The 18,284-nt window shown below is 44.5% G+C and overlaps 1 protein-coding gene across 1 annotated transcript in view; it reads right to left on the reverse strand.

Moving 5' to 3' along the window:
• Positions 1 to 18,284, reverse strand: part of MCTP2 (multiple C2 and transmembrane domain containing 2) — a 381,280-nt gene that overhangs the window by 208,534 nt on the left and 154,462 nt on the right. The window lies entirely within an intron of this gene.

An 18,284-nucleotide genomic window follows, 5' to 3' on the forward strand; every position in this document is an offset into this window, starting at 1 on the left:
GTTATTACACTGTACAGCTTGGTGTCACCTGCAAAGACTGAAATGGGATTTATAATCCCAGACCTGATATTGTTTATAAATATATTAAAAAGTAAGGGTCCCAACACTGAACCTTGGGGTACACCACTGACACCCCTAGACATACCCATGTGCATGCAGCCTTACTCAGCATCTTTCTGTCAACAAGATCCTGTGTATAAACGTCAGTAAATGAATATTATTATACAGTATTTATAAAGCACAAATGGTTTGCTCAGCGCTGTAGATTACAAAGGGGGACAGAACATGTGACAGAACAATAACAATACAATACAAAACATGAGGGGATTGAGGGCCCTGCTCTTTCGAGCTTACAATCTAGGAGGGAGGGGATGGTGGCACAGGAGGAGATAGCTGTGGGGGATGGAGTGGTAGGAAGAGTGGAGGAGGTCGGCAGGTTAGGAGGGGGTGGTGTAGGCTTCCCTGAAGAGATGGGTTTTCAGGGTGCGCCTAAAGGAGAGAAGAGTAGGTGATAATCTGATGGGTTGGGGCAGGGAGTTCCAGAGGATGGGTGACACCCTGGAGAAGTCCTGGAGGCGGGCATGGGAGGAGGAGACCAGGGAACTAGAGAGAAGGAGGTCTTGTGAGGAACGGAGTGTGCGTGCTGGGCGGTACTTGGATATTAGGTCAGTGATGTAGTTCGGGGCAGTATGGTGGACGGCTTTGTACGTCAGTGTTAGGATTTTGAATTTGATCCGTTGCGCAATCGGAAGCCAGTGGAGGGATTGGCAGAGGGGGGTGGCGGAGATGGAGCGGTTGGAAAGGTGAATGAGTCTGGCAGCCGTATTCAGGATCGACTGAAGCGGGGATAGCCAGCGGCGAGGCAGGCCAGTGAGGAGGGAGTTGCAGTAGTCGAGTCGTGATATGATGAGGGAGGGGATGAGCTGTTTAGTGGTTTCTGGGGTTAGGAACGTGTGGATTTTGTATTATGTTGCGGAGGTGGAGTCTGCATGAGTTAGTTAAAGAATGGACTTGGGGCTGGAAGGATAGGTTGGAGTCCAGAATGACTCTGGCAGCCATATTCAGGATCGACTGAAGCGGGGATAGCCAGCGGCGAGGCAGGCCATGCAAAAGGCTTTAAGATAATGCTCTCTCTTTTCTCATCCAGATACAAATATGTTGCACACTTCAATAACGCCATTCAGCCAGGGTCTGTGTTATCGGGTGAAATCCTTCAGACACATCTCATAAACCGCTACGCAATAATACACGGCTAAAAATAAGCGGCGGAGCGCAGAGTGGGATCTTTAGACGCCGTACACTATGATTCACTTGTTGTAAAGGTCGGGGAGAATAAAGAAAGGTCATTTTAAAAAATGCTGCAGAACACAGTGGGAGGACACGGAGCTCCACGTCCCGGCTTCATCCAGTAGTGAAGGATTAGAATTAGAGCGCAGTACAATGCTGGACATCAAAGTCTTCCTGCAGTGATAAGCTCAATTCATTGAGTTCTGCTATGAAATAGAGGTCTGCGTTCTTCATCACTTCATTACCCCCTACAGCAGCCACTTTTACCCAGTACTGAAGTAGATGGGAGGACCAGGCTACCATCATGTTTATGGGGATTTTCATCTGTGAAAAAGCAAAGATAGTCGGCGGAATTTATAAAGAGGGTCACAACGTTCTTTAGAATTCTGTTGTGCCTCCGACCAGCAAATGTCAGCTCCTGCAACTAGTTCATGTACAGTGGGGATCGAAAGTTTGGGCACCCCAGCTAAAAATTTGTATTAATGTGCATAAAGAAGCCAAGGAAAGATGGAAAAATCTCCAAAAGGCATCAAATTACAGATTAGACATTCTTATAATATGTCAACAAAAGTTAGATTTTATTTCCATCATTTACACTTTCAAAATAACAGAAAACAAAAAAATGGCGTCTGCAAAAGTTTGGGCACCCTGCAGAGTTAATATCTTGTACTGCCCCCTTTGGCAAGTATCACAGCTTGTAAACGCTTTCTGTAGCCAGCCAAGAGTCTTTCAATTCTTGTTTGAGGTATCTTTGCCCATTCTTCCTTACAAAAGTCTTCCAGTTCTTTGAGATTTCTGGGCTGTCTGTCACGCACTGCTCTTTTAAGGTCTATCCATAGATTCTCAATTATGTTGAGGTCAGGAGATTGTGAAGGCCATGGCAAAACCTTCAGTTTACGCCTCTTGATGTAATCCCCCGTGGATTTCGAGGTGTGTTTAGGATCATTATCCATTTGTAGAAGCCATCCTCTCTTTAACTTCACTGTACATGTTGGAGACCGTTCATAAAGCTATTGGAGGCATGGTGAGGGTGGCACTGAGGTTGGAGTGTCCATACCATTGGCCCGTCTGTCCTCGGTGCTTGTTCGGCCCCCACAACACAGCTTCATTGGCAGCTAATATGCCGTTGGCCGTGCATCAAGACGCATCACCAGCCCCATTCAGGAGATTTCTGTCATTACCAAAAGTAATTACCTTTCTAGGTATTTATTTATGTCAGGTGCTTATGTAGCGCCGTCAATTTACGCAGCACTTCACATATATATTGTATATTCACATCAGTCCCTAACCCTCAAGGGGTGTACAATCTAAGGTCCCTAACTCACATTCATACATACACATACTAGGGACAATTTAGACAGGATTATAATTAATTCTGTTCCTATTGTGCTGTCAGATCTCATTATCAGCTGTAAACTGTATTTGAACACAGTTTCCACTATTTATTTTTTTATTTCAGGTACTTATATAGAGCCGTCAATTTACGCAGCGCTTTACATATATATTGTACATTCACATCAGTCCCTAACCCTCAAGGGGTGTACAATCTAAGGTCCCTAACTCACACATACTAGGGCCAATTTAGACAGGATCCAATTAATCTACCAGCATGTCTTTGGAGTGTGGGAGGAAACCAGAGCACCCGGAGGAAACCCACGCAGGCACAGGGAGAACATGCAAACTCCAGGCAGGTGGTGCCGTGGTTGGGATTCAACAACCCTAGTACTGCCAGGTGGAAGTGCTAACCACTTAGCCACTGTGCTATGCGTTTGGTTGACGCCAGACTTGGTCAGACTGCAAGTTACTCTGAACAATTTGAAAATGGGATCAAACTCAGTCTGTCCTCCCTAGTAGGGATAGATTGAACTCTCTCTCATTAACATACAATGCACAGCCCAAGCTCCCTCTGAAATCTTTAACCCTTTGTTAGGAGAGGCAGTGTTGAAATCTGGTTTACATCTGAAGAGTTCTGCCAGCACAGTACAGAGTTAACTGGGGCAATATTAAAGTGGAAGAAAAGCCCAACTATAGCGATTCTTAAAAAGGTTCCCTCCCCTTTCCAGGGAGAGGCAATTGGGTGGACGAAAATGCTGGATGTCAGAGGAGAATGGGCAGACTGGTTCAAGATGATAGAAAGGCAACAGTAACTCAAATGACCACTCATTACAACCAAGGTATGCAGAATACCATCTCTGAACACATGAAACATTGAACCTTGAAGCAGATGGGCTACAGCAGCAGAAGACCACATCGGGTGCCACTCCTGCCAGCTAAGAACAGGAAACAGAGGCTACAATTCACACAGGCTTACCAAAATTGGACAATAGAACATTTGAAAAATGTTGCCTGGTCTGATGAGTCTCGATTTCCCTAGAGATGGTTGTGCATGAAAATCCCAGTAGATCAGCAGTTTTTGAAATAGTCAGACCAGCCCGTCTGGCACCAACAACCATGCCACGTTCAAAGTCACTTAAATCCCCTCTCTTCCCCTTTCTGGTGCTCGGTTTCAACTTCAGCAAGTCGTCTTCACCACGTCTAGATGCCTAAATGCATTGAGTTGCTGCCATGTGATTGGCTGATTAGCAATTTGTGTTACCAAGCAATTAAACAGGTGGACCTAATAAAGTGGCCGGTGAGTGTATGTTTATCTTTCTAAGCTGAGAAAGAGGGACACATCTAGCACAGTCTATCTAGGCCACGGGTATCAAACTGGCGGCCCTCTAGCTGTTGCCAAACTACGAGTCCCATGAGGCATTGCAAGATTGACAGTTACAAGCATGACTCCGAAAGGCAGAGGCATGATGGGACTTGTAGTTTCACAACAGCTGGAGGGCCGCCAGTTTGACACCCCTGCTCTAAGCAATGGATACACCCCTGCTCTGAGCAATGGATACACCCCTGCTCTGAGCAATGGATACACCCCTGCTCTGAGCAATGGATACACCCCTGCTCTGAGCAATGGATACACCCCTGCTCTGAGCAATGGATACACCCCTGCTCTAAGCAATGGATACACCCCTGCTCTAAGCAATGGATACACCCCTGCTCTAAGCAATGGATACACCCCTGCTCTAAGCAATGGATACACCCCTGCTCTAAGCAATGGATACAATCCTGCTCTAAGCAATGGATACAATCCTGCTCTAAGCAATGGATACAATCCTGCTCTAAGCAATGGATACACCCCTGCTCTAAGCAATGGATACACCCCTGCTCTAAGCAATGGATACACCCCTGCTCTAAGCAATGGATACACCCCTGCACTAAGCAATGGATACACCCCTGCTCTAAGCAATGGATACACCCCTGCTCTAAGCAATGGATACACCCCTGCTCTAAGCAATGGATACACTCCTGCTCTAAGCAATGGATACACCCCTGCTCTAAGCAATGGATACACCCCTGCTCTAAGCAATGGATACACCCCTGCTCTAAGCAATGGATACACCCCTGCTCTAAGCAATGGATACACCCCTGCTCTAAGCAATGGATACACCCCTGCTCTGCTCATATTATGCAAACCATTAAGAATATATACAGTATGTCAACATTTATTAGCTAAACCCACAATTGTCTTTACTGACCATTACTGGCTTTTTAAAATGACAAACAAGACATTTAAAGTAGAACTAAATACAAAACTTTTATTTTTCATTTTGGATACAATAAGGAAGGGCTATAATCCCGATCAGTTTATTTTTTTGCCATCTGTGTCCCATTGGGGAGATTTCCCTTCACTTCCTCTCCCATAGCCAAAACAGGTGAGAAAATCTCTACAAATTATATGAATTCCTTGGGGACCCCCAAATCATCAGAACTAGTGAACCTATTGGAAATTTTCCCTTCTATTACTTTTCTGGGGACAATCAAAAATGTGTTTGTTTTTTTTTTTACTTTCACTTTTGATGATAATGGTAAACAGGACAAATAGAGAGAAAGAATCTCCCTAACGGGGACACAGACTGCAATAAAAACCGACAGGGGGTCTAATCCCTCTCCAATCTATCCAGTTATACTTTAAAAATTAAGATGAAGGTTTTAGTGCCAAATAACACTTTTTGTAGTTAACCAATTAAGCTCCAGAAAATTTTACCTCCTTCAAGACCACACCATTTTTTGCTATTCAGCACTATGCTACTTTAACGGTTAATTGCGCAATCATGCAACAATGTACCTAAACAAAATTTATGCCATTTTTTCACACAAACAGAGCTTTCTTTTTGTGGTATTTGATTGCCCCTGCTGTTTTTATTTTTTGAGCTACAAGCGAAAAAATTACCGAAAATTTTGAAAAACAACAACAATATATTTAATTTTTGCTATAGAACATATCCAATTAAAAAATTTAAAAATCTAATTTCTTCTTACATTTTGGCCAAAATGTATTTTAATGTCCCAATAAGTGTAAATTGATTGGTTTATGTGAAAGTTATACTGTCTACAAACTATGGTATATATACTTGAATTTGTTTTATGCCACTAATGGTGGTAATTAGTGACTTTTAATGGGATTGCAAAAGTGTGGCTGGCAATCTTCCACTAACTGAAGCTAGGGAGAATGGACTAACTGCCACTGACATCACCAGTGACATTAATACAGTGATCGATGATAATACAGGCGTACCTCAGTTTGCAAACTTAATGCGTTCTCTGGGACGTTTCGTATTGCAAAATATTTGTAAACCAAAACGTGGTTTCCTATAGGAATGCATTGAAAACCAATTAATATGTTCCGGAGGTCAGAAAAAAGTTTTTTTAAAAAAGTCTTTTATCTGTTCAAAACTCTTTATAAAGTGCTCTTTAAAGGCATAAATACTGTACAGGGACATGATTAAAATGTATTTTTAAATGCACTGAAAACCAATTAATCCGTTCTGGAGGTCAGAAAAAAGTAAAAAAAAAAAAAAAAAGTATTTTCTCTGTTCAAAACTCTTTATAAAGTGCACTTTAAAGGCACGGGGCCGGCGCTATAAACCTCCCAGGCGCAATGCATCCTGGGGAAACTTACTTTGTATTGCAAAAAAAATTAGTAAACCGATGCATTATTTTCAATGGAATTTAATTTGTAAGCCGAAAATGTTAACCAAGGCATTCTATTCTGACTCAGATTGTTGTGATAGCAATTTATCCCTTGTGAGACCTCTCTGCCTAGCCTGTATAAGCAGATATAATCACTGTGGACAATCCTTATCAGATAGCTTGAACTCACCAATACTGTGTTCATCCAGAAGTTGCTTTATTCTGTACATGTGACAACAGGATACAGCAGAATGAATGGTTTCCAGTATTATGCGGTCAAAAGATGATACTTTCTGTAGCGTACTATGCAGAATACATGTGTCCCTGTTACATGTGGACTGTTAGCTGCCTCCATGACACAGGAAGTGCTGAACTCAAGAAGAAGGGAGGAGCTTCATATACAAAGGAATTGTGTCATAGATCTCAGGGAAGTAATATAAAACAAATGCATTACCAAATAAGACCACTGGATGGCAGCATTACTAACTATAGAAATGTCCATAGGAAATGGTACAAAGAATAAACTATATGAATTCTCATGTACATTAACATAAATATTAACTGTGTAACAGCATACGTTCATAAAGCGAGGTACGCCTGTACTATTCACCATCACTGTAGTAATGACACTGGCTGGGAAGGGGTTAACATCTAGGGCCATCAAAGGGTTAAACATGTGCCTAACTATGTGTAATGTGTGCTTCTATTTTACAATTAGATCCTTTAGTTTTTCATCCGTACTTTCCAGGGATGAGAAACAAAGTTTGCTCAAACTGTACAGACTCTGTGTTGTTCGTTCTGAGCTGTGATTGGACACAGCCGATCAGCAGGTCCCAGCCGTCAATCATCGGCTGGGACTTGAAATTGATGTATTACAGTGACAATCTTACTTATATATCTATATCATAGGATTCATGTTCTATTTAAAGCGGAGCTCCACCCAAAAGGAAAAGTTCAGCTTTAAGGACTGCTCCCTCGCTCCCCATTACGGATTGGCATCTTTGGGGAGCAGGGGGGGAGTGGGTACCCAAATTTGACAGGTACCTGCTCCCACTTCCGGTCCGATCGCCTAGGCGATCAGAAGCGGAAGGTGTCCTCCCTCCCTGTAGTCTTGTGGGACATGTGACAGGTCCCAGAAGACTACAGGACCATTCATGAAGCGCAGCGCTACTCGCGCATGCGCAGTGGGGACCCGGCTGTGAAGCCGCAAGCTGTCACAGACAGGTGCCCACACTGAAGATGTTGGCCTCCTGGAATACAAGACGGCTGGTGAAACGGGCTGCGGGGGACACACCACGGGACCGAGGGACAGGTAAGTGGCTGTTTTTATTTTTTGATAGGTTGAGTGAAACTCTGCTTTAAGCACTTCTGAGGAAGAGATTGTCTACCATCTTGAAATGTGTCGAGTGGTTTTTCATGATTCGTATTCCATCTTTCCTGCCTGTACATTAATTGTTAACAGATATGTAATGTATAACACCACATTTTGTATGTCTGTGGCAATTGTGAAACGTAATGTGTTTAATAAAGGATGGTCCTATAAATTTTGATGACTAACATTTTTTGCTCTGTTTGTGCCATAAAAAAATCCCATCATAAAGAGGGTGTTTCTACATGTGATTGGCTGGGACTTGCTGACAGGCTCCCATTCTGTACAATCACAGTGTCAATAGGCGGGTGGGGGCACGCATGCCTGAACCCCAGAAACAGGCAGAGACGTAGAGGTACATTTCTTTGACTGTACAGGCTGCCTGTCCGCAGTACATTGTGGATGGGCGGTCCGCTACTGTTTAAATGATAAATTTTAGATTTTAAAAAAATTAGATATCGGTACATCAGACCAAAAGGAGGGACAGCCAAGGAGGAAGGAGGGAAGGAGTAATTTGGCTCCAAAAGAAGGACAGTTAGGAGGTAGAGGTCTTTATGAATGCCTGTGTATTTTTAAAAACACTAGAACTGTCTTTCAGTCATTCAAGTTGTAAGGTTCCCTTGGTAAGTTTAGATAGCTGGTATAAAGATTATGTTTATCATTTCTTACAAAGCTTTAGGTTTTTTGGAACCCCACAACCACCCCCTTGCCGTCTGCAAACATACTTTTTGGAAAAGATGTATAGCGCATCCCTGTAAGAGCCACTGGCAATTTAAGTCCTATTTCCCCCCTTAGAGCACACTCCGCCAGGTGCACAGCATTTCTGACAATCTTCTGCTGGCTCCAAAGAACGGTTTAGGAGTTTATTTTTATTTTTTTTAAAAATTGAAACAATGAACTTGAATAGGCATAGGGTGCATGGGACACCCCAGTAACTGTGGAACTAAACTTGAGGAGTCCTCAACCTCTGGCACTCTACAAAAAGAAACGTCCCACAGGATCTCTATGCTGAGAATGACCTATACTTCTTCCACAGGTAAAAGCTACACACAGTCACTACTCTTCAGCACTGGAGTCATTTACTCACATGGACACGGGATCATCGGTTGCCTCCTGCTGATACCCACCAGGCTCTTCCTAGAGAGTGATATGTAGATTCACACCACCATAGGACAGCTAGACTATTTCCCACATCTTCCTCCTGGCTTTCTCCAGTGAGCTTCTCCAGACCCCACTCGATCCCCGGACATGAGCTTGTGATTAGGCCCCCCAGCTAAGCCTAGCTGGGACCTCAATGTCTTCCTGAAGGGTTCCTCCCATACTTCTACCCTGGAAGGGCAGAGCCAATATACATGGATCTCCTCCTGCAGGACTGGACCCAGGAACACTGCACCCTTCACTCAGGTCTCAGACTACTTATGGGCTCTCTCACCACCTACTGGGCGCACCTCCCCAGGGATTGGCTGGAGTTCCAAAAATTTCAGACTGTCCACTCCGTGCTCCCTCTAGAAGACAGGGGGAAGCAATCAGAGAGGCAGCCTGTGAAACACTGAGAAGCCCTAAATAATCAACCCTGCTCCTCTGATTACAGTGAAGCCAACTGAATTTACCTAGCAGCCTGCACTACACTAGGGGGTGATACAAACGTAACATTTCTTAGGGATCTATTTATAAAAGTTTTCATACAACTTTCACCCATCCAATTTAATTGAATCCAATTATAAAATGTGTGAATCTTGTGTGAAAACATTCATAAACAGACCTCCAGTGTTCAGAGCTGAAATTCAAGGTGATTGTAGCCGTATTAGTGCATTTGCGACAGAAACAATTGAGTACTGTCCGTGATACTTTTTTTATTTGCACTAACATACAATTTTGAGGACAAGCTTTTGGGGAGTGTCCCCTTCTTCAAGGTTCAAGCAGTACTCTTGTGTGAGTACTGCTTGGACCTTGAAGAAGGGGACACTCCCCGAAAGCTTGTCTTCAAAATTGTATGTTAGTGCAAATAAAAAAAGTATCACGGACAGTGCTCAATTGTTTCTACTAGTAACTGCAGTTATAAAAAAAATCCACAAGATGGAGACATTTCAACCACTATATCTCCTGGAGGAACAGACACCTGATCAGAATAGGGGATCATATACACGGGGCGTCTGGAAAACTCTTCTGAACGATGGAAACTGACTGCTGGAAAACGTAGGTTAAAAAAACAGTTTAGCCGCGTTTCCATACTGCGTTTATGCGTGTTTGTGTTTAGAAGAATTTGTAAAAGATAACCTCAGGAGCAGGGGCGGACTGACAACTCATGGGTCTCCTGGCCAATAGGGGATCATGGGGCCCCTGTGTCCTCAACCAAACCCAAAAAAGCCTATGAAAAAGCCAATGAAAGGTACCAGGGGCATCTCATGGGGCCCCCTACTGAGCCCGGGCCCTCGGGCAGTGCCCGAGTGCTCAAACGGTCAGTCCGCCCCTGCTCAGGAGACCCTCCTAAATGCCCAGAATGCACTGAAAAATAGTAAAATATTAACTATTTCAGACATTTTGACAGAAATAGAGAGAGCAGAAGCAGAGAGAGCAGTATGTGTTGAGATGACCTGTCTTTTCTGGTTGTATTCACTATGGATCCCATCATGAACATAATGCGGCACGTTCTACCATTTTTTCCTTCATGCGAAACCTGGAACTGACTGCGCTGGTGTACCGGATCCATTTAAATACATGGAAAACACTTTGCATACATTTCTAATGATGAAAAAAGGCTCCGGACAGCATCTGGATATGGAACAGTTAAAAAGCGCTTCTAAACGCAAACGCTTATAAACGCGTTTACGCGCCTTTGAAACGCCGATAAAATCTACTCCTGAACACAAGTTTGGCGCGTTCAAAAAAACGACTGTAAACTCAACTGCCTGTAAACGACGATGTGTACATGGACACATAGGAAAACATTAGGGAGAGTTCAGGGGCTGCTGAAAAAAATCACTGAACAGCTCCTGAACGTCAGTTTATCAGCTGCAGTGTACATGAGCCCTAAAAGGTTGTCTTTTTCCTTCCGGTTGTTCTTAGCTCTATATTGTAGAGAACAAGGTAAACAGAACAACTGTACCTGGTGTGCAACAGAATCAAGGTCAATCATAATGCTTCTCTGTAACCCTTGGTTCACATTTACGTGGCTCTGCAAGCTGCGGTTTGCGCAGACACGACACCCCATTCGATTGATTGGTATGCCATGCCTTGTGAAACACAGGGGAAAGGTCCCTGCACTATTTTTGGAATCACAGCCCACACAGGAACTGCAAGTACAGTGCAGTTCCAATTTCCAGTGCGGATGGAGTGCCATTTGGATTAATGGCATCCGCAAACATCTGCGTTTCACCGTGCGGTTGGTTGCGGCTGCAGGTAGAGGTGTGGGTCCCGCAGCGGCAAACACTCGCACAGGTGTGACCCTAACCCAAGAAAGTTTTTCAGCCCCCATTCACACTATGTGTAACAGGAACGTGTGTTCCTGCATGCGTTTTTTTTTTTCAACTATTTTCCATGTTTCAGAGCATCGCACATAGGGCAGTGTGAGAAATGCGCCAAAGGCGCTCGCACACTTTGTTGGGCATTGGGTTTCATGCTCTTTAACTGCCAGCTACATTTGGTGTACCTTTAACCATTAATGGCCCCTCAAGCACATCACCGGATTGTAGCGTGTTTCCAGAACACATGCAAAAATGCACACTTCTGTAACATTCCTGAAACATACAGGTGTGAATGGGGCTTTAGGACCATATAAGTAACAGTAAACTCAAAGATGATCCAGGAAACTTTGCAACTGTGCTCCTCAGAACATCAAGCTCATTTACTTTTTAGACTAGGTACAGACTCCGATTCAGTGTCAGTGGGTGGGTGGATTGGTGTCATTCTTGACTCCAACCTATCCTTTCAGCCCCAAGTCCAATCGCTAACAAACTCATGCAGACTCCACCTCCGCAACATCGCCAAAATCCGCACGTTCCTAAACCCAGGAAACCACTAAGCAGCTCATCCCCTCCCTCATCATATCACGAGTCGACTACTGCAACTCCCTCCTCACTGGCCTGCCTCGCCGCTGGGTATCCCCGCTTCAGTCGATCCTGAACACGGCTGCCAGACTCGTTCACCTTTCCAACCGCTCCGTTTCCGCCACCCCCCTCTGCCAATCCCTCCACTGGCTTCCGATTGCCCAACGGATCAAATTCAAAATCCTAACACTGACGTACAAAGCCGTCCACCATACTGCCCCAAACTACATCACTGACCTGATATCCAAGTACCACCCAAAACGCACACTCCGCTCCTCACAAGACCTCCTTCTCTCTATTTCCCTGAGGAAATGCCCCATGCCCGCCTCCAGGACTTCTCCAGGGCATCATCCATCCTCTGGAACTCCCAACCCCAATCCATCAGACTATCACCTACTCTCCTCTTCTTTAGGTGCACCCTGAAAACCCACCTCTTCAGGGAAGCCTACCCCGCTCCCTGCTAATTGCCTATCTCCTCCACTCTTCCTACCACTCCATCTCCCACAGCTTTTCCTCCCGTACCACTATCCCCTCCCTCCTAGATTGTAAGCTCCAAGGAGCAGGGCCCTCGAACCCCTCATGTTTCGCATTGTATTATTATTGTACTGTCTCATGTATTGTCTCCCATTGTAATGTACAGCGCTGAGCGAACTATTGGCGCTATATAAATATTGTATAATAATAATTAAAGTGACACTAAATGAATTATTCCTAAAAAATAAACCCTACTCATCCATTACCAGCCTATCTCAACCTTTTACCTCTAGAGGAATCCTTGAAATTATTTTCAGGTCTTAGTGTATATGCGATAATATGGTCCTTTACACTGGTGGTCAGTGGGAAGAATAACCTTCTTACAGTGGTGGCCAAATCCCTATCGATTACTAAAAAGACTGCTGGTGTGATGCTGCTTTTCCTACTGGGTAGGCACCATTATAGAGGTAGTAAACTTCAAAAAATAAAAAATACCCCTGCAAAATATTAGCATCAGGTGTTACTATCAGGGGCGGACTGACCATTCAGGTACTCGGGCGCTGCCCAAGGGCCTGGGGTTAGTAAGGGGTCCCATGAAATGCCTCTGGTACCTTTTATAGGCTTTTTTGGGTGTGCTTTGAGTGTGGGCAAGGAACAGGGGCCTCATGATCCCCTATTGCCTGAGGGCCCCATGAGTTGTCTGTCCGCCTTTGGTTACTATGCATCGCATACTAGCACATTATGAAAGACTTACCTTATTTTTTTTTTTTATTTCATGTACTTATATAGCACTGTCAATGTACACAGCACTTTACATATATATTGTACATTCACATCAGTCCCTAACCCTCAAGGGGTGTACAATCTAAGGTCCCTAACTCACATTCATACATACACATACTAGGACCAATTTAGACAGGAACCAATTAATCTACCAGCATGTCTTTGGAGTGTGGTAGGAAACCGGTGTACCCAGAGGAAACCCACGCAGGCACAGGGAGAACATGCAAACTCCAGGCAGGTGGTGCCGTGGCTGGGAATCGAACCAACGACCCTAGTGCTGCCAGGCGGAAGTGCTAACCATTTAGCCACTGGGCTGCCATACCTTAGAACAAAGGTTTCCAGCGGAGCCTCCATCTTCGCCCAGTCTGCCTTCCTGGTTCGCAAGCTTTGGCTGTTTTGATTGGCCGAGTTGCGATGACGTGAAACAGCTCTCTCAATGGACGGCCATTGAGAGCACAGTGCGCATGTACCAGAAATGTCACTAGCTGCTACTATAATATCTCCTAAACAGTCCATGTTTGGGAGATATTTACTGTACCTACAGGTAAGCCTTATTTTAGTTTTTACATATAGGTAAAAGTAAGCAGATTGGATTTACTAACACTTTAAATGAGAAGTCAAAATCAGCCACAACTCCAGGAACCCCTAGCAACCTCTGGACGAATTGGAGGGTTCTATGGAATCCTGGTTGAGAATCTGGTTTGACAAAGGAGCTGACTGGTGCTCCAAAATGTGTTACCAAGGCTACAAACCATCCCTGTCTCACACCACTTCCGGTTTTGCAGTCCACGGTGATTTCCAATGTCACTTCCGGTTCAGCGTTCCACGGCAATCTTGGAAAACGGTATCTTCCAGAGTAAAGTATGCCCCCTGCGCTGCCCGCCACAGGTCCAGTGAGCCACTGCTGATGTGTCTATTTGGAGTGGAGACGATCCTTATTTTGAAGCTCATCATGTTTACAGGCGATATACTCATGGAAATCATGTGAGTGCATACACAGATGAATTATTAAAGTGTTTTTAATACTACACTTAGTGGCTCCCTCTTCTGTTCCCTATCCTGGTTGAGAATTACTTCTCCAAAATTTCTAAACAAAGGGCCAATTTACTGTCCTGCAGACCTTTAGGGGGGGGGGGGGTGGACTGTGGCCACTGGGAATAGAAATTGACCTGGAGTCAGTGGAAGTAAACAATGCATCTTTGGTATTAGGGGGGAAGAAAAGCGCCCCATCTTCGGTGTCATTGGGAGGAATACTGCCCCATCATTGGTGTCAGTGGGAGGAAAAGTGTCTCGTTTTTGGTATCAGTGGGAGTAATAATGCACCATTCTTGGTAATGGTGGGGAGGAATCATGCCCCATTGTTGGTATCAGTGCAAGGAATGGTGTCCCATCATTGGTATTAGTGGGAGAAATAGTGTCCCATCAGTGGGAAGAATAGTGCCCGATCACTGGTATCAGTGGGAACAATAGTGTCTTGTATCAGTAAGAGGAAAAGTACTCCAAGGGCTAGATAAAGGCAAGAAAAGGGTCGCAGTTTGGAGACCACTGCTCTAGACCTTCAGCCATAGTGAAAGAACTCCAGGGACACAGTGGATTACACTTTCCTGGGACTCTTCTGCATAGACTTTCAGGCCAAGGACATCAAGCAGTAGGGTGTTGACAGGGCCACCCACTAAGCAAATTTCGTACAATTTATTAGAAACTGCCCAAAATTCACAGTATATGGCCAGATGGAGAATGACTGCTTCAAAGAGAGCCTTATCACACAGATCAGGGTTTTTATGCTGTGTGGCATTTGCTAATATACAGTAATTGCCAACCTTTGCTTTTTTCAGTAGAAGTAGCTGACCTGACCATCAGTAAAGATAATCTCCCTCTTCCCCTGTGATATAAAAATGAAGCTTCTGCTCAGTGTCTCCACTCCTACACGCCGTGTCATCACACAGGAAGTGGGTTAACCTGCTTGAATGTCTCTAGAGTTTAATTCTTCTTCTGCTAAAAAGGAAAAACTATCAAAGTCTGAGGAATGCTCAACTGTCATCCCTGGCTAATTAACACAAGGGTCCAAGCACTTCAAGTTAGGACGATAGCCTCCTGCTCACCACTCCTGTGAACACAAAGATCTATGGCAGCCTCTCTCAACACAGAGGAACCCTTGGATTAACGCTCCGATCTCAGGGAACTTCTGCTAAAAATTTCTATATACAAAACTGATGATACATTAGTGTGATGGTCAGTGGGAAGAATGCTGCTTGGGAAGAATTCCCCCCTTACAGATAGCTAAAAAGATCAATGGTGTCAGTGGGAACTTCTTTGAGATGCAGGAGTTGGTCATTGCTCAAGGAATCCCTAGCAACCTTTGGAGGAACCCTAGGGTCCCATGGAACCTTGGCTGAGAAACTTTGGTCTATGGGTATCCTTATCTCTCTTAAGGGATCAGATACTGTAGGTCTGAAAAAGTGAATAAAATGAGAAACTAAAGGAAACCTTGCTTCTCTATCTTGTGATTGTCTCTCACATGACCAGGAGCCTGTCCTGCTGGTTTCCAATCAGAAGCTGCCACCAAGTGCTGTTTGTGATAGCACACAACCTAATGCCGCCATTGATTCATTGTTATGGCAGCTGGGCGTTACAGTCCACCATCTTTTATTGCTGCATATATGCATTACAAGGTTGGGAAGACTTTAAAGGGGGTCCTAGTAGATCACAGCCTCAGCAATAGCATACAATGCCAAGCTGCACAAGCAAGGCCAGAAGAATATTAGCATGCATTAATAGTTTCCTGCCAGCCGTTCTCGTATATGCGGCCCTATGTAACCAGTTACCTGTACTTAGAGCACGCTCCCAGCACAGTAACCGGCGGGTATCCGAAAGCTTCAGATGCATACTTACAATCAGGAATTTTCCAATCATGTGACTGCTGGGACTGTCAATCACAGCAGTCACATGACCAGAATGCCTGCCTTCACTTCCGGCATTTAGAACCTCTCAAAGGGCCAGGATTCGCCGACAGGAAGGGGATAAAAAGTGAAGGTACTAAAGAGATGAGACTAATTCTACCTCTCTACAGAACTCTGGTTCAGCTACATCTGGAGTATGCCATCCAGTTCTGGTCACCAGTCCTCAGGAAGGATGTGCTGGAACTGAAGAGCATCCAGAGAAGGGCAACAAAGCTAATAAGGGGACTGGAGGACCTCAGTTATGAGGAACGACTACAAACATTAAACTAATTCTCCCTGAAGAAGAGACACTAAAGAGGAGATAGGACAGTGATATACAAATATTTAAATGGTGGCTCTAGCATTGGGAAAAAACGATTCAGTCTCAGATCTCTTAAGATGATACACGAACACTCAATGAGGTTGGAAGAGAAGACTGCGCAGGGGGTTCTTTACTGTTAGAGAGGTAAAGATGTGGAACTCCCTTCCACAGTTGGTGGTGTCAGCGGGGAGTGTTGATAATTAAAAAAAAACAACTTTTATTGTATTTCTTAGCGACCGCAATGTACAGGGATATGGAGAGCAGTGGTGGGACTACCAGGGTCACAAAGGTCAAAATTGCGACCAGGCACTGGCGATCCGCCACAGTGGCCCGCTGCAGAAAATGTAAAGAGGTTCAACTACGAGACTGTAGTGAAGGGCCCTGTAATAGGAGTAATGGGCCCGGGATCAGTGGGAAGGGCCCCGGTGTTGGAGGGAAGAAGGGCTCTTCATGGTTTCTTGCACTGGGGCCCTGAAGGTTACGCCTCTGATGGAGAATAATAGTCACACAAATTGAACTGGATGGACTACTGTCTTTATTCACCAAATATGTAACTATATGTTTCCACTTTTGCAGCCAAATTTGAGAAAACAAGTTTGTTATGTGTTCCCATCCACACAGAATACCTAAAAAATGTTTTCAAAAATTATTTTGTAATTTATAAATGTTTCTCTGGAGAAGGCTTCATGGCAGCCTGCAAGCATTTCTGGACAATCTCAAAGTAAGTCTGTCCCAGGGACAGGCCGAGCTTCCGCTCATTAACATACAACGGAGAACCCCAGCTTTTAAATCTTTAACCCTTTCTTAGTGTGTGCAGCACAGTGGCTAAATAGTTAGCACTTCCGCCTCGCATTACTAGGGTCATTGGTTCGAATCCCAACCACGGCACCTCCTGCCTGGAGTTTGCATGTTCTCCCTGTGTCTGCGTGGGTTTCCTCCGGGTACTTTGGTTTCCTTCCACACTCCAAAGACATGCTGGAAGGTTAATTGGATCCTGTCTAAATTGGCCCTTGTATATGAATGTGAGTTAGGGACTTTAGATTGTACGCCCCTTGAGGGTTAGGGACTGATGTGAATGTATAATATACATGTAAAAGCCCTGCGTAAATTGATGGCGCTATATAAGTACCTGAAATAAAAAAATAAATAGTGCAAACTGTGTTCAAATACAGTTTACAGCTGATAATGAGATCTGACAGCACAATAGGAACAGAATTAATTATAACAAACACTGCATCCCAGTCCCCTAATAAACAAACAGAACTAGAGAAACAGAGTAATCAAAGTAGGATTTTGCAGTGCTGCAGTTGTAGCAGAATTATTTCTTTTATGCTAGGTCAATGGGTACATATAGCAAAATTAAAGTAGGTGTTATCCCATTTTGGATCCAGAAATGAAAATATTCTTTAAAAACCAGCATGAAAATAGGCTTTGACATATTTTAGTTTCTTGGTCAGATTGCATGTTCCCAGTCTGTGACTCAAAATTGAAGCCAGAGACAGCCAGGTAACTAGGATTTGCAGGCAGAAGTTGGCAATGGCAGCCGCCATGTTTTTTTTTCCCCAAGACAGACCTACTTTAAAATTATTACATATTTATATTTGTCAATCTGGGCTGTAAACAATTTTTATAAATGAGGGGGGGGGACGAGACTGTATTTCTTGTGTAGTCATTATCCGAAACAACAACTCATATCCAGACCTCTGCAGTATACATAGAAAAGGAAACAAGCCATTACCAGGAGCGGACTGACAACTCATGGGGCCCCCGGGCAATAGCGGATCATGGGGCCCCTGTGTCCTTGCCCAAGCTCAAAAAAGCCTATGGAAAAGGTACCAGGGGCATCTCATGGGGCCCCCTACTGACGTCAGGCCCTCGGGCAGTGCCCGAGTTTCCAAATGTCCAGTCCGCCCCTGGGCTCTACTCTTCCACATACTGACCACCTTCCCTGAGGCCATGATTATTCTCACTGATGTAGGGTCCAGGGGCGGACTGACAACTCATGGGGCCCCCGGGCAATAGGGGATCATGGGGCCCCTGTGTCC

The sequence above is a fragment of the Staurois parvus genome, unplaced genomic scaffold, assembly GCF_062004578.1.
Source record: "Staurois parvus isolate SC_StPar_1 unplaced genomic scaffold, SC_StPar_1.0 ptg000698l, whole genome shotgun sequence".
Classification (NCBI taxonomy): domain Eukaryota; kingdom Metazoa; phylum Chordata; class Amphibia; order Anura; family Ranidae; genus Staurois; species Staurois parvus.